The 12944-nt window shown below is 35.3% G+C and overlaps 1 long non-coding RNA gene across 1 annotated transcript in view; it reads right to left on the bottom strand.

The window, feature by feature from the left end:
• Positions 1–948: 948 nt before the first annotated feature.
• The window catches only part of LOC105738400, a 36246-nt gene continuing 24250 nt past the window's right edge, over positions 949–12944 (bottom strand). Inside the window, exon 3 of the long non-coding RNA XR_001114208.2 lies at positions 949–2622. This is a non-coding gene — a long non-coding RNA (uncharacterized LOC105738400). The remainder of the gene's footprint in view (positions 2623–12944) is intronic.

The following is a 12944-nucleotide window of genomic DNA, read 5'->3' as shown; positions in this document are numbered from 1 at the left end:
ATAAATGTTTCATGGGTAAAACTCTGGATAGCAGTTGGCTCTGGGCCCCTGGTAACTTCACTGAAGAAAGCTAGGAAAAGAAATATATGCTAGCTTTTCTGATCCAGTTAATCACTACATTAACTTGATAGTTGAAAGCCTCCATGATTGAAATGATAAATGCAGAATGTTCTAAGTCAATGTGGTGATTAACACAACTTCAGCCATATCCAGTAACTTTATTCTTCAGAATCATCTTTTGCCACATCACGTTTTTAATTCTGCAGATTCCTTGGAACATACAATTGTTACAAAACAGCAAATGACTAATTAAAACAGATTTAGACTAGGTCGATTTGAGCAATTTGGTACAAAATCATAAAAGTATTGCTAAATCAGAAAAGCAAACATAATGGGATGAAAATGCATCATAAATTGAAAACAGAAGTTTAAAAAACTGGAGAAAAATCTTCTAAATCCTGAAAAATGAAAAAACAAACCATTACAATTCTAAACACCTTCCACATTATTTCCACATTAATAATACAAGAATAACCAATTACAGAAGAATAGTCATGTTTTATTATTTTTTACTAGTTTGGTTTTAGGCAAATTGTTTTTGACCAAATTGGCAGCTAACAAATAGAAGCAGTGATTTGAGCCAATACCCTTTAAATGTGCTAGGGTGATTCATGGTGCTATTTTAATCAGACAGAATTTGATCTGGGTTTATTGACACAATTTATCTCAAACTCTTCAACTTCTTGCTCTTTGGTTCTAGAATTTCTTTTCAGTTCTGACCTCCCCACACGTGTCTGATGTTGGAATTCTCCCCCACATGTGTCTGATGTTGGAATTCTCATCGCTGGCCTCCGCTTTCATTTACATCTATCTAGTGAGAACTAGACCAGGTTTTCAGCTTTCTGCTCTCATCATTCGTTTTGTTCATTAGGTCCTTTTTCTTTCTTTGGAACCAAAATGGTCCAGGATGCTCACCAAGGCTTCTCCCCCTTGTTATCTCTAGCAGTCACCGTTTATGATGAGGCTGCCATCTCAGGGATTCCCACAGTTCTCTCTGGGTCTTGTAATCAAGTCAGGGACTCAGGGACTCCAAAATCTGTCTCCTAGCTTCTTATGGGGCAGACATTCTTATTTCTTCCCTCAGATCCACAAGGGTAAACCAATTGGAAGCCATACTGGTATTATATGAACCACCCTTCCTGATCTTAAGGTAAGATCTTACCTATCTTTTGTCTTACCTCCAATAAGGTAAGATAAAGGAGTAAACACACCTTAACAAACTGGGTCAGATTTTCTTTACCTAGTATTTGGAAGACTGTTGTTGATATGGTTTGGCTGTGTCCCCACTCAAATATCATCTTGAATTTCCACGTGTTGTGAGAGGGACCCAGTGGGAGGTAATTGAATCATGGGAGCAGGTCTTTTCCTTGCTGCTCTCGTGATAGTGAATAAGTCTCAAGAGATCTGATGGTTTTAAAAACGGGAGTTTCCCTACACAAGCTCTCTTCTCTTGTCTTCCACCATGTGAGATGTGCCTGAAATCTTGTCCTTCTGCCATTGTGAGGCTTCTCCAGCCACATGGAACTGTAAGTCCAATAAACCTCTTTCTTTTGTAAATAGGCCAGTCTCAGGTATGTCTTCATCAGCAGCATGAAAGCGGACTAATACAGTTGTCATCTTTGTAAGTGACTAGACTATCATATAAGTCAGATGCTGAGGATGGGAAAGCATTTTGCATCATGTCAACCAGTAAGTCAGAGAAAGCTAGTTGTTGCTTGTAACCTCAGAAAGATATTTTATTCTTTGTTAAGCAATATTCCTTCATGATTAATCAATGTTGAACAGTTTGACATTTATTGCTAGCCAACAGAGGCCAATTCTCATTGAACTGTAAACAATGTGTATATCCACAGCTTAATGACCTTTTCCTGTTTAGTATATTCATGTGCACAGTAACAAATTAAATACCTACAATTGTTTGTGTACTTTTAAAAAAACTGCGGTGAAGGCCGAAGAACTACCTATTCAGTATTATGCTGACTAATGGGGTGACAGGTTCAATTATACCTCAAACCTCAGCATCAAACAATATACTTTCGTAACAAACCTGTGTATGTTCCCCTTGATTCTAAAATAAAACTTGAATGAGAAAAAAACATCGGTAAAATAACAGAATTTACTATCTTAACCATTTTTAAGCATATAGTTTATTACTAACTTAACCACTTTAAAGCATATAGTTCAGTAGTGTTCATATATTCACAATGTTATGCAACCAATCTTCAAAACTCTTTTGATTTTGCAAATTAAACAATGGGTCCCTAGTCTCTCTTTCCCCTCCCCTGAGAAACCACCATTCTACTTTCTGTCTTTATGAATGCGACTACTCTAAGTACCTGATATAAGTGGAATTATATGTCACATAGTATTTGTCTATTGTGATTTGCTTATTGCTTTTAACATAATGTCTTCAAAGTCCCTTCATGTTGTAGCATGTGTCAGGGTGTCCTTCATTGTTAAGACTAAATAATATTCCATTGTATGTATGTACCACATTTTCTTTATCCATCCATTTGTCGATGGATACTGGATTGCTTCATTTCTTGGCTATTGTGATCAATGCTGCAATGAACATGGGCATACAGATAGAAGGTGAATGTTTAAATGGAAAGAAGATAAAAGGATATATAGAGGAAACTAGAGGCAATAAACAGAGATTCCTGATCCCTTTCCTGCTCCTAGTTATAATCATCTATTGAGATCCACTTGCATTTCTGTTCTTGAGTTATGTGAGTTACCTCTGCATTTATATACAATAAATTCTCCTTTTTTGCCTAAGATAGCTCAGACAGGTTTCTCTTATTTACAGCCACAGTCTTGACTAATATATGGTTAGGAGAAAATCTCTGCAAATAAAGACAAGTCCAACTCATGACAAATACTTCTTTTATTCTGTAAATAAGAAATAAGATAAAATTTCACTGTCAACAAAGAAATTACAAACTGCAAGAACCACCATAAGGTGGAACTTTTGCAACCTCCCAGACCTTTAATAAGAAGCTGAGAAAAGGAGGAAAAATTCCTTCATTCCTTCCTTCCAAGAAGGAAGGTTAATGACGTTTTAGATTTGGTTATTCTTTTTGTTCTGCTTTTGCTTCAATTTTTTACTGTTTCCCTGCAAAACCAGAACTGTCCAACAGGGATTGAATTTTCTGTGGACAGTTTGTCTTTCATAAGCTTCACAGACAAAATTAACCAGCAACAGAAAAATACGATGACATTACTGTTTTTGCAAGTTTAAAATCGTTCTCCCAAGTATCTATTGTATGTCTCATTTTTTTTTTCTTAATCCCTTGGCTTCATCTTCTTTGAAATTACTGCTATAAAAGTTAAGATAATACATATTACTCGTATCCTGGCATCCAAACAGGAGAGTTTTTCTCATCCCACGTTTCATAGAAGCAGTTGAAACAAAAACAAACAAATTGCCACATAGCCTCTCTCTTATTCCTGTCTTGTGGTTCTCATAAAGATGTTAGCTTGGAAATTTCATCAAGTCTGAAAGATACCAAGTGATCTTCTCTTCAAAAAAAAATTGGTAGTAAACCTCTCTTCAAATAAAATTTAATTTCTATATTTATTTGACCCAGTCTTCTATCCATTTTCTCCAAAGTAATTTCAGTATTCAGACCTTGACTCCTAACTCCCACAAAATTCTTTGTGTTTCTGCCTCTTCCTTTCCCATCACTCCTCTCAATAATTTTCTCAAATAACCTGCTTCTTTTTCTCATCATACTTTGGCCTTGTATTTTTTTAACCTGCTTTCTCTTTTTTTCCACACTGTCTGGATAGTTTTATTTTAAAAACTTGATTTCTAAGGGATGGTGCTAAAGAGAAGATATGTGACAAAGGCAGAGGGGAAAGGGATATATTTTTAAATGCTTCTAAGTACTCATGCTGGTGTTCTCCCTCTGTGCTAAGACACAGCAACCTGAATTTATGGCATGCTTAGAGTTTCGTACTGAGAAAGCATAAAGACCTATAGAAACCCCCCCCAAAAAACCTCCTAAAAAAATCTACACATGTTGACATAGTTGACTGATGTCAGCAGCCAAGTCATGCATTGGGAGAGAAATTAACATTTAAATAATATAAACATCCAGGAGAACTGTACTCCTGCAAACTTTCTTTACATTGGAATCCTTGTCTGGCTAAACTTCTTATACTAAATCAATGTAAGAAAATATAACCTGGGATCAAATAACTTCTCTTAAATGACTTTTCCCCAGGCTACTCACTGAGGAATTATTAAAGATTTAAAAGTTAAATTTACTTTTGGCTGTATACAGATTAATTTAATTCAACAATAAAATGTCCTACTTATATTTTTGTATATATTCATGCTCTTTCAAGGTCAGAAAAAGATAAAAGTTTTGTGTGGCTTTTAAAAACAGCTGCCTAAATCATATAAAATTGCTTCGACTGATTTAAAAAAAAAATTATAGGCTGGAGCAGTGGCTCAGGCCTATAATCCCAGCACTTTGGGAGGCCAAGGCAGGAGGATTGTTTGAGTCTAGGAGTTTGAGACCAGCCTGTGCAACATGACAAGACCTTGTCTCTACAAAAAATTGAAAACTAGTATTTTTTTAAAGAACTCATTTCGTGTCTGCAATTGATGACATATTTTCAAGTCAATAGTTCCCATTTATCATGAACACATAGAAGCAGATGCTGAATCTCAGCCATCATAGCCTCTGGCAAAGCGAAAATGTATAGTAAAACCATAAAATTTATTATTCAAATATTTATCAATACCTATTTTGTGCATTGTCACTAAAAACTGAGAGCGAAGGAATCCATTCAAGACATAGACAACTTCTCCCAAGGAACTCATTAGCTTAGTTGGAGAGATTGAATATACATTCACAAAAGAATTACTAAAAATACAACATACAATCTGATAAGTGTAAAAATGTCAAATGAAAATTGCAAACAAAAATTCCTATAGAGATTCACACAAGGGAAACAGCCATTGACATGTGTGGACGGGAGAGTCCAGAGGAGGTGCAAGGCTGAGCTTGGAATAGTTTGCAGGGATCAGGGAAGCAGGAACTCAGAGCAGGGCATTACAGGTGCATGACTGTGGGATGGAGAATATGATCAGAGACAAAAACAAAATCATTCCCATCCTGCTTGAGGGGAGGCAAAAAAGAATAGAGTAGTGTGTCTAGACAGGAGAGTTACCAAGAGAAAAAAAAAACTCATCTGACTTCTCCAATAAGGATGAAAAAAAGCTTTTCAACTAGTGAACCAGCTGCAGAGACACTAGGGTTCTCATTTGGTTCTGTCTTACACAGAAAAAGAAATAGATATCTGCTTGACTAAAGCAACCTTAATGACTTTCAACAAATATTACAGAAACTCGTATGTATATTCACAGTTTCTAAGATAAAGAGAGAGACACTTAACAAAAAATAAAAATGAAACAAAGCAAATACCCCTGTAGTTTATCTGTGGCAATTTTCTTTAAGGAAATACACATACATTGAATATGTTTCTTTGACTATGCACAAACACACACACGTCTAAGTAGAGTATAAATAAAGATTATACTGCTGGTATTTTACTTGTTATTTTGAAACATAAGATTGAGATTTGTGAGTAGAACTTTAAAGTTCAAAAATCAATTAACAAAATTTAATCAGTCAGAGAGTTGAAAAATATTTTTTGTGCACCTTTATTAAAGATTAGGCTTAAGACTGCCCTCACAAAGCACAAAGAAGAGTATTTCCTAGACCTGATGCACTTTATTCTCATAAAGATCTTCTCAGATTAGATTATGCATGCACCTAAGGGGATGTGGTTGTGTGCTGGTGCAGGATGCCATGAGATAAATGCACCACATCTTCCTGGAGTTACAATTTTATCTAATGATTTGGAAGTAGGGCAAGTTAAGTAATTTAATAGTAAGTAATTGAAGACATACTTTTTATATTAAAGCACATACAGAAAAATTATACTGCAGAATACAAAATGCTCCTGAAATTTCATGAGAAAAAATATGAGGCATCAAATAAATTTCCATCATGGTTGGTTGCAAGGAATTTCCCACATAGCAAGAGAAACAAAGAAGGCTACTTAACAGTTTCAAGCTAGTTTACTCTCCTTACTTTGGGAGAAATTTTTACAGTATAATTGCTCTAGTAGATTATTTATTTCTTCCATACTTATGTAGCCTGCTTTTTAGTTAATCTTATTATTGAAATAGTTGAAAGATAATCGATCATGTAAGGTTGTTTTCCAGTTTTTAAAGACAAGTTTAGCAACCCATTCTAACTTTATGCATGCCTCTGGGGCTTCAGGCTGGTGACAATACCTCCAATCCCATCTCCATCCTGCTGAGTTGGTCCTGGGTCCCCAACAATGCTTCCTAGGGCTGTGGGTAATGCCAGACAATCAGTTCAGTCTGCACCATTAACCTCCAGGGATTAGTAGCTCTCTGTGCAATTGAATGTTCCCAGATTAGTCCCTGTGGTGAGCCACCTGCCAGGACTCAACACTTCACAGGCAAAGCTAAGAAGCTAGTAAAAGATTTAAAGCTCAAACTTGAGCTGAGCAATCAGGATATTTTTCTCCCACAATTTACAGCTACTGTGGCATGACCTAATTTCTTATTCCCCATTTTTTTCTTTAAATTTTGAGGTTTGATTTACCTGATAGAATTTGTTTCACAAAAATTAATGGAAGAAACGTCAATTTTCCTATCATAAAATTGGAAAACATACTGCAATCCAATATAACCTTTAAGCTTTCATTAAATTCCCATATGTTAACACTTGATACTTATTAAAATAAGAGTTCTTAGAGTTTTGCAAGTAAGGGCTACCTTTCATTTGTTTGATGGAAACACCCAGCCAGTAGCAGAAAAGCGAATGGGGAGATCCACAGTCTACGTGGTGTGCACACGAAGTATACATATCGTAAAACCTAGGATTGACTCATTGTAAGTTGACATATTGACGTATAAAGTGGTATAAGGTTATCAATTTGTATCCTGAAAAGGGGATAAGTGTTTTGCTATCAAATGAGATAGAGTAGGAGGGAACAAATGGAACCTATTCATGCCTGAAACAACTAAAACAGACAAAATATATGATAAAACCATTTTTAAGACACTAGATATCTGGTAACTAAGGGCAATAAACCCGGAGAGATGAGAAGCAAGTGAGATGTGCTCTGATTTCCCCAGTGTAGTTGCCTTAATTGTTTGGGGAAACCATGGTACATGGAGAGTAACCTTGGGTAAAACCTGTCAACTCTCTGAGAAGACAGAGATAAAAATGTGAGGAAAACAAAGTGGCTAGATTTTGTCAGAGAGAATATTGGCAAAAAGAGAGCTACACAGAGAAAAAACTCCAGAGACCTTGAAGGGTCCTCCTCAAATATTCAGCAGAGTACCAGTCAGTGCACATGTATGAGGAAACTCCTCATGGATGGGTAGAATCATCCCAGAGGATTGCAGAGAGCAATGTTCAGTGTTCACATTGACCAAGAACAGTTCCTGTTTCCGTCACCCAGTCTGGAAAAACATAATTCATGGCACATCGGGTGCTTCAGTAATGGGAAATGATTATCCCTATGCTGAATGCTGACCTGCTCCTACATTTAGTAGACTCTAAATCTCCTTTTTAAAATTCTTAAAAGAAAGACCTGGATGTATCAAACTATTTCTTAGTAACCAATTGTTTATAAGAATACAAAAATATCTTGCATTGAACAAAGTAATATTCACAATATCTTGCATCCAATCAAAGAGTAAGAGGCATACAAAGATGCAGGAAAAGATAATCCATAATGAGGAGAAAAGCCAATTAAAACTAATCCAGAACTGACACAAATATTAGAACTAGCTAACAATGACATTAAAACAGTAATTATAACAGTATTATTGATGGTGATTAAAAAAAGGCACAAATTGGACATCTAAGGGTGAAAACTACAAAATCTGAAATAAACAGTGTTCTGGACGGAATTAGTGGTAGATTAGATATCAGAGAAAACTAATGAATTTGAAGGCATAGTAATAGAAACTATCCAAACTGAAACTAATAAAAATATAAAAGAACATTAATGATTTGTACAATTTCAAGCAGCCCAATGTTAAGGTTCCCTAAAACACAGTAAAAATATTTGAAGAACTAACAGCTTAAAGATGTTCAAAAAAATTTTTTTAAGAAAACTGTAAGCACTTAGATTCAAGAAGTTCAATGCACTCCAAGCACAAGACATTTGAAGAAAACCATACCAAAGTACTTTATAATCAAATTATTTTTAAAAACTTATGATAAAAAATCTTAATAGCAACTGGAGAAAAAAATCCTTATATACAGAGGAATAAAGATCAGAATAATCGCATATGTCTCATCAAAAACAATGCAAGAAAAAAGAGAGAAGTCTTTATTTTTCTTATTTTTTGACTGAAAGTATTTTTATTTTTTTCTTTTTATTATTATTATTATTTTTATTATACTTGAAGTTTTAGGGTACATGTGCACAAAGTGCAGGTTAGTTACATATGTATCCATGTGCCATGTTGGTGTGCTGCACCCATTAACTCGTCATTTAACATTAGGTATATCTCCTAATGCTATCCCTCCCCCCTCCCCCCCACCCTTATTTTTCAAAAGAACATGTTTAGGACATAAGAGTAGCTGTTGCTTTATTTTAGTAGATTTTTAAATACATTCATGGCAGTAGCTCAGGGTAACACCTGCCAGTGTAGCAAAGACCAACAGCTTAATTTGAGTCACCAGAGTAGCATGAGCAATTTCAGTACTTTATCCTCAATGCAGAAGTCATTTATTGCCCTTTGCAGGGCAATAAATTGATTTTTCTACCTTTAAAAGATGTTTTACTTAAATTGTGCAAACATGATTTACAACAATTAGCGACAGTGTAGTTCTTAGACATTGGAGCCAGCTCAATATGGGCAACACACAAACTACAATTTCTAACCCCACAGAAGAAAATGAATCCAAAATTTTATATCAATTTTATATTTTTTGGTTTTCCTTCTAGTATATAATACAAAAGTATTTTTAATATAAAATATTTACAATTTTTCTAATATATGTGAAATGTATTTGAAAAAATAAATGTTGATATTTAATCCTGTTATTGTGGGTATCAATTTTAGCACATTTATTTTTTTCATCCTGTTATTGCAACCCTAGAATGCTAATTGGCAAAGAGATACACTTCAACTGATATGCTCTGACATTGCAAAAGGCATTACCCAGAGTATCTTGCTGAATTGCTTGTTAATGACAAATGCTGAGGACTATGACATGACATGATCATCACCATACAAACATGAAATTGCCTACTGCTGCTTGAAACTGCACAATAAAAATTTTTTCCTTGGATTAAACATTGAACTCTCCATAGGGTAAAATACTTTTAAATTAAACTCCATTTTAATCATTAGGGTTTTTGAGTTTATTTTAAAATTTATCCTTACGAGATTTTTAGTTTATTTTTATTTGGTTTACTATTTATTTTAGTTAATTTAGTTTTGTTTTATATTTATAGAAAAATTGGAAGATAGAGTGCCCATATACCCACAAAGCAAGTTTCCCCTATTGTTAAATTAGCACCTTACATTAGTGAACAGATGGTACATTTGTTACAATTAATGAACCAATACTGATACATTACTATTAACTGAAGTCCATACTTTATTCATACAGCCTTAGATTTTACCAAATGTCCTGGTTCTGTTTCAGGATCCCATCCAGGATGCTACTTTGCATTCAACCATCTACCTCTTTAGGCTTGTGTTAGCTGTGACAGTTTCTTAGATTTACCTTGTTTTTTGGTATTTTACACATGTTACTCCATTGGACTTCTTTGATGTTTTTCTAATTACACTGGAGTTACAGATTCTTTGGAGGATGACCCAGAGATAGAATGCCATCCTCATCACATCGTATTGTGGTTATGTGCTATCAACATAATTTACCACTCTTTTTGTTTTTGTTTTTGTTTTTTTTTTTTTTTTTGAGACGGAGTCTCTCTGTCTCCCAGGCTGGAGTGTAGTGGCGCAATCTCGCCTCACGGCAAGCTCCGCCTCCCGGGTTCCCGCCATTCTCCTGCCTCAGCCCGCCGAGTAGCTGGGACTACAGGCGCCCGCCACCACGCCCGGCCAATTTTTTTGTATTTTTTTAGTAGAAACGGGGTTTCACCGTGTTAGCCAGGATACTCTTGATGTCCTGACCTCGTCATCCGCCCGTCTCAGCCTCCCGAAGTGCTGGGATTACAGGCCTGAGCCACCGCACCTGGCCGATTTACCACTCTTGATGTTCACCACCTGGCTGAGGTAAGCTTGACAGTTTTTTCCGTTTTAAAGTTTAATCTTTTTTCCTGCTTTTCATAATGGAATGAAGAAAGTTCAGTCACTGTGCACCTAATGAGTGGGGCGTTATGCTCCACCTCCTTGAGGGACAGTAGCTACATAAATAATTTGGAATTCTTCGAAGTAAGAGATTTGCTTCTTCTATCCACTGATTTATTTATTTATTCGTGCCTGTGTGAGTCCATTAATATTTATTTTATAGTCCAGGTTATAAACCAATACAACTTTATTTTGTTGCTCAAATTGTTCCAGTGTTGGTCATTGAGAGCTCTTTCAGTTGGTCCTGTCTCACTTTAACATACTCCCATAATTATGGGTTTGTGGGGCTTTAAAAAAAATTCCTTATTTTCTAGCACTGTAAGATGCTCCAGGATTATCTTATATATTTTTTGTTGTAGTCTGAACTCATTTCTTCATAATGACATTTTCCCCTTTTCTTGGAGAATGTTAGAAACCAAGATCAAGAGCTTGATGTGCTTGTTGATACTAGAGTGTCATTGATTTTAGGCCCTGTCAACTGACCAGATCAAGGAACTACATGTGTATAAGCTAAGGCATGTATATGAACATATACAGATTTATAAATATTGTGTATGTAACTATCTGTATCCATATTAAGCTACACATGAGTTCATTCTGATGTTCTCCACTCTGGCAACACACATCACTGCAGCCTCCTACCCTTGCTTATCTTTAGACTCCCATTGTGGTGTGGAGTAACCTGGCTCACATCATACACCATCCACTTGGTTAGTTGCTTACTTTCAGTATATGTGAACAGTGGCATCAGAATTACTAACCTGTACCTTAGTTTCTTGTGCCTTCAGCCCTACTGACTTTTCTCATTTCCAAAGCTACTTAGGTAGGCACCCTTTCCCCCACTCCCTTCAGTAAGGTTGTTTCATATGTTTAGAATACAATTAGGTGGTTATCACATTCTGCATTCTATCCTGGGTTCCCCAAACCTCCTAAATTCATTTTCACCTTTGCATACATCAGGGTTCACTCTTTGTGCTGTAAAGTACTTTGGATTTTGACAAATGCATTGTGTGATGGTATCCACCATTACAGTGTAGTATTCTATACCAGATATAATACTGTATAGTATAATATTGTATAATTTCTGTATTGTATAATATTCTGACCAGATATAATACTGCATAGTATAATATTGTACAGTATAACTATAGTATATTATAATACTGTATAGAATACTGGATAATACAGTATAGAATACTATGCTGTAATGGTGGATACATCACACTAAGCATTTGCACCGCTGTAAAATCCTATGTGCTTTAATTATTCATCCTTCCCTTCGCTCCCACCAAATAACACTTGCAACCACTAATTTTTTGCTGTCTCTATAGTTTTGCTCTTTTCAGAATGTGACTTAATTGGAGTCATACAATAAGTTGCCTTTTCATACTGGCTTCTTTCACTTACAATATTCATTTAAGATTCATATATGTCAAAAAAGAACAAGATCATGTCCTTTGCAGGGACATGGTTGGAGCTGGAGGCTATTATCCTTAGCAAGCTAAGACAGGAACAAAAAACCAGATACCACGTGTTCTCACTTATAAGTGAGAGATACATGATGAGAACACATGAACACATAGAGGGGAACAACACACACTGGGGCCTATGGGAGGGTAGAGGTTGGGAAGGAGAAGATCAGGAAAAATAACTAATGGATATGAGGTTTAGTACCTTGGTGATGAAATAATCTATATGACAAACCCCTGTCACATAAATTTACCTATGTAACAAACCTGCACATGTACATAAACTTAAAATAAAAGTTAAAAAATTTATATATGTCATTTGTGACTTGATAGCTCACTTCTTTCTATTTATAAGTAATATTTTATTTTATTTATGAATCACAGTTTATCCATTCACTTATTGAAAGATATATCTTGGTTGCTTTCAGTTTGGGGAGATTGTAAATAAAGTTTTTATAAACTTTTATGTAGACATAATTTTTTTAACTAATTAAGTAAATACCTTGGAATGTGATTGCTGGGTTATGTGGTTAGAGTATGTTGTTTTTTAAAAAACAGCCAAATTGTCTTTGAAGTGGCTGTATCATTTTCCATTCCTACCAACAATGAATGAGAGTTACTGTTGCGCTTCATTCTTACCATTAACTAGTATTGTTATTTTCATTTCTAGTTTAATTCCATTGTGGTCTGAGAAAATATGTTGTATGATTTTGATTCTTTTAAATTTGGGAAAGTGTGTTTTAGGATACAGAATGTTGTCTATCTTAGTGAATGTCATGTGAGCTTGAGAAAAATGTGTAATCTATTGTTGTTGGAAAGAGTTGTCTATAAATACCAATCAGATCAAATTGATCAATAGGACTCTTCAGGTCAAATCCACCCTTACTGACTTTCTGCATGTTTGACCTATCAATTACTTATAGAGTAGTGTTGAGGTCTCCAGCAATAACAATTAATTTGGCTATTTCTCCTATCAGGGTGATTAATTTTTGTCTCACATATTTTGACATTCTGTTGTTAGG

The sequence above is a fragment of the Nomascus leucogenys genome, chromosome 12, assembly GCF_006542625.1.
Source record: "Nomascus leucogenys isolate Asia chromosome 12, Asia_NLE_v1, whole genome shotgun sequence".
NCBI lineage: Eukaryota > Metazoa > Chordata > Mammalia > Primates > Hylobatidae > Nomascus > Nomascus leucogenys.
Note: the sequence above shows the minus strand (reverse complement) of the source record. Positions and strands in the feature narration are given on the sequence as shown.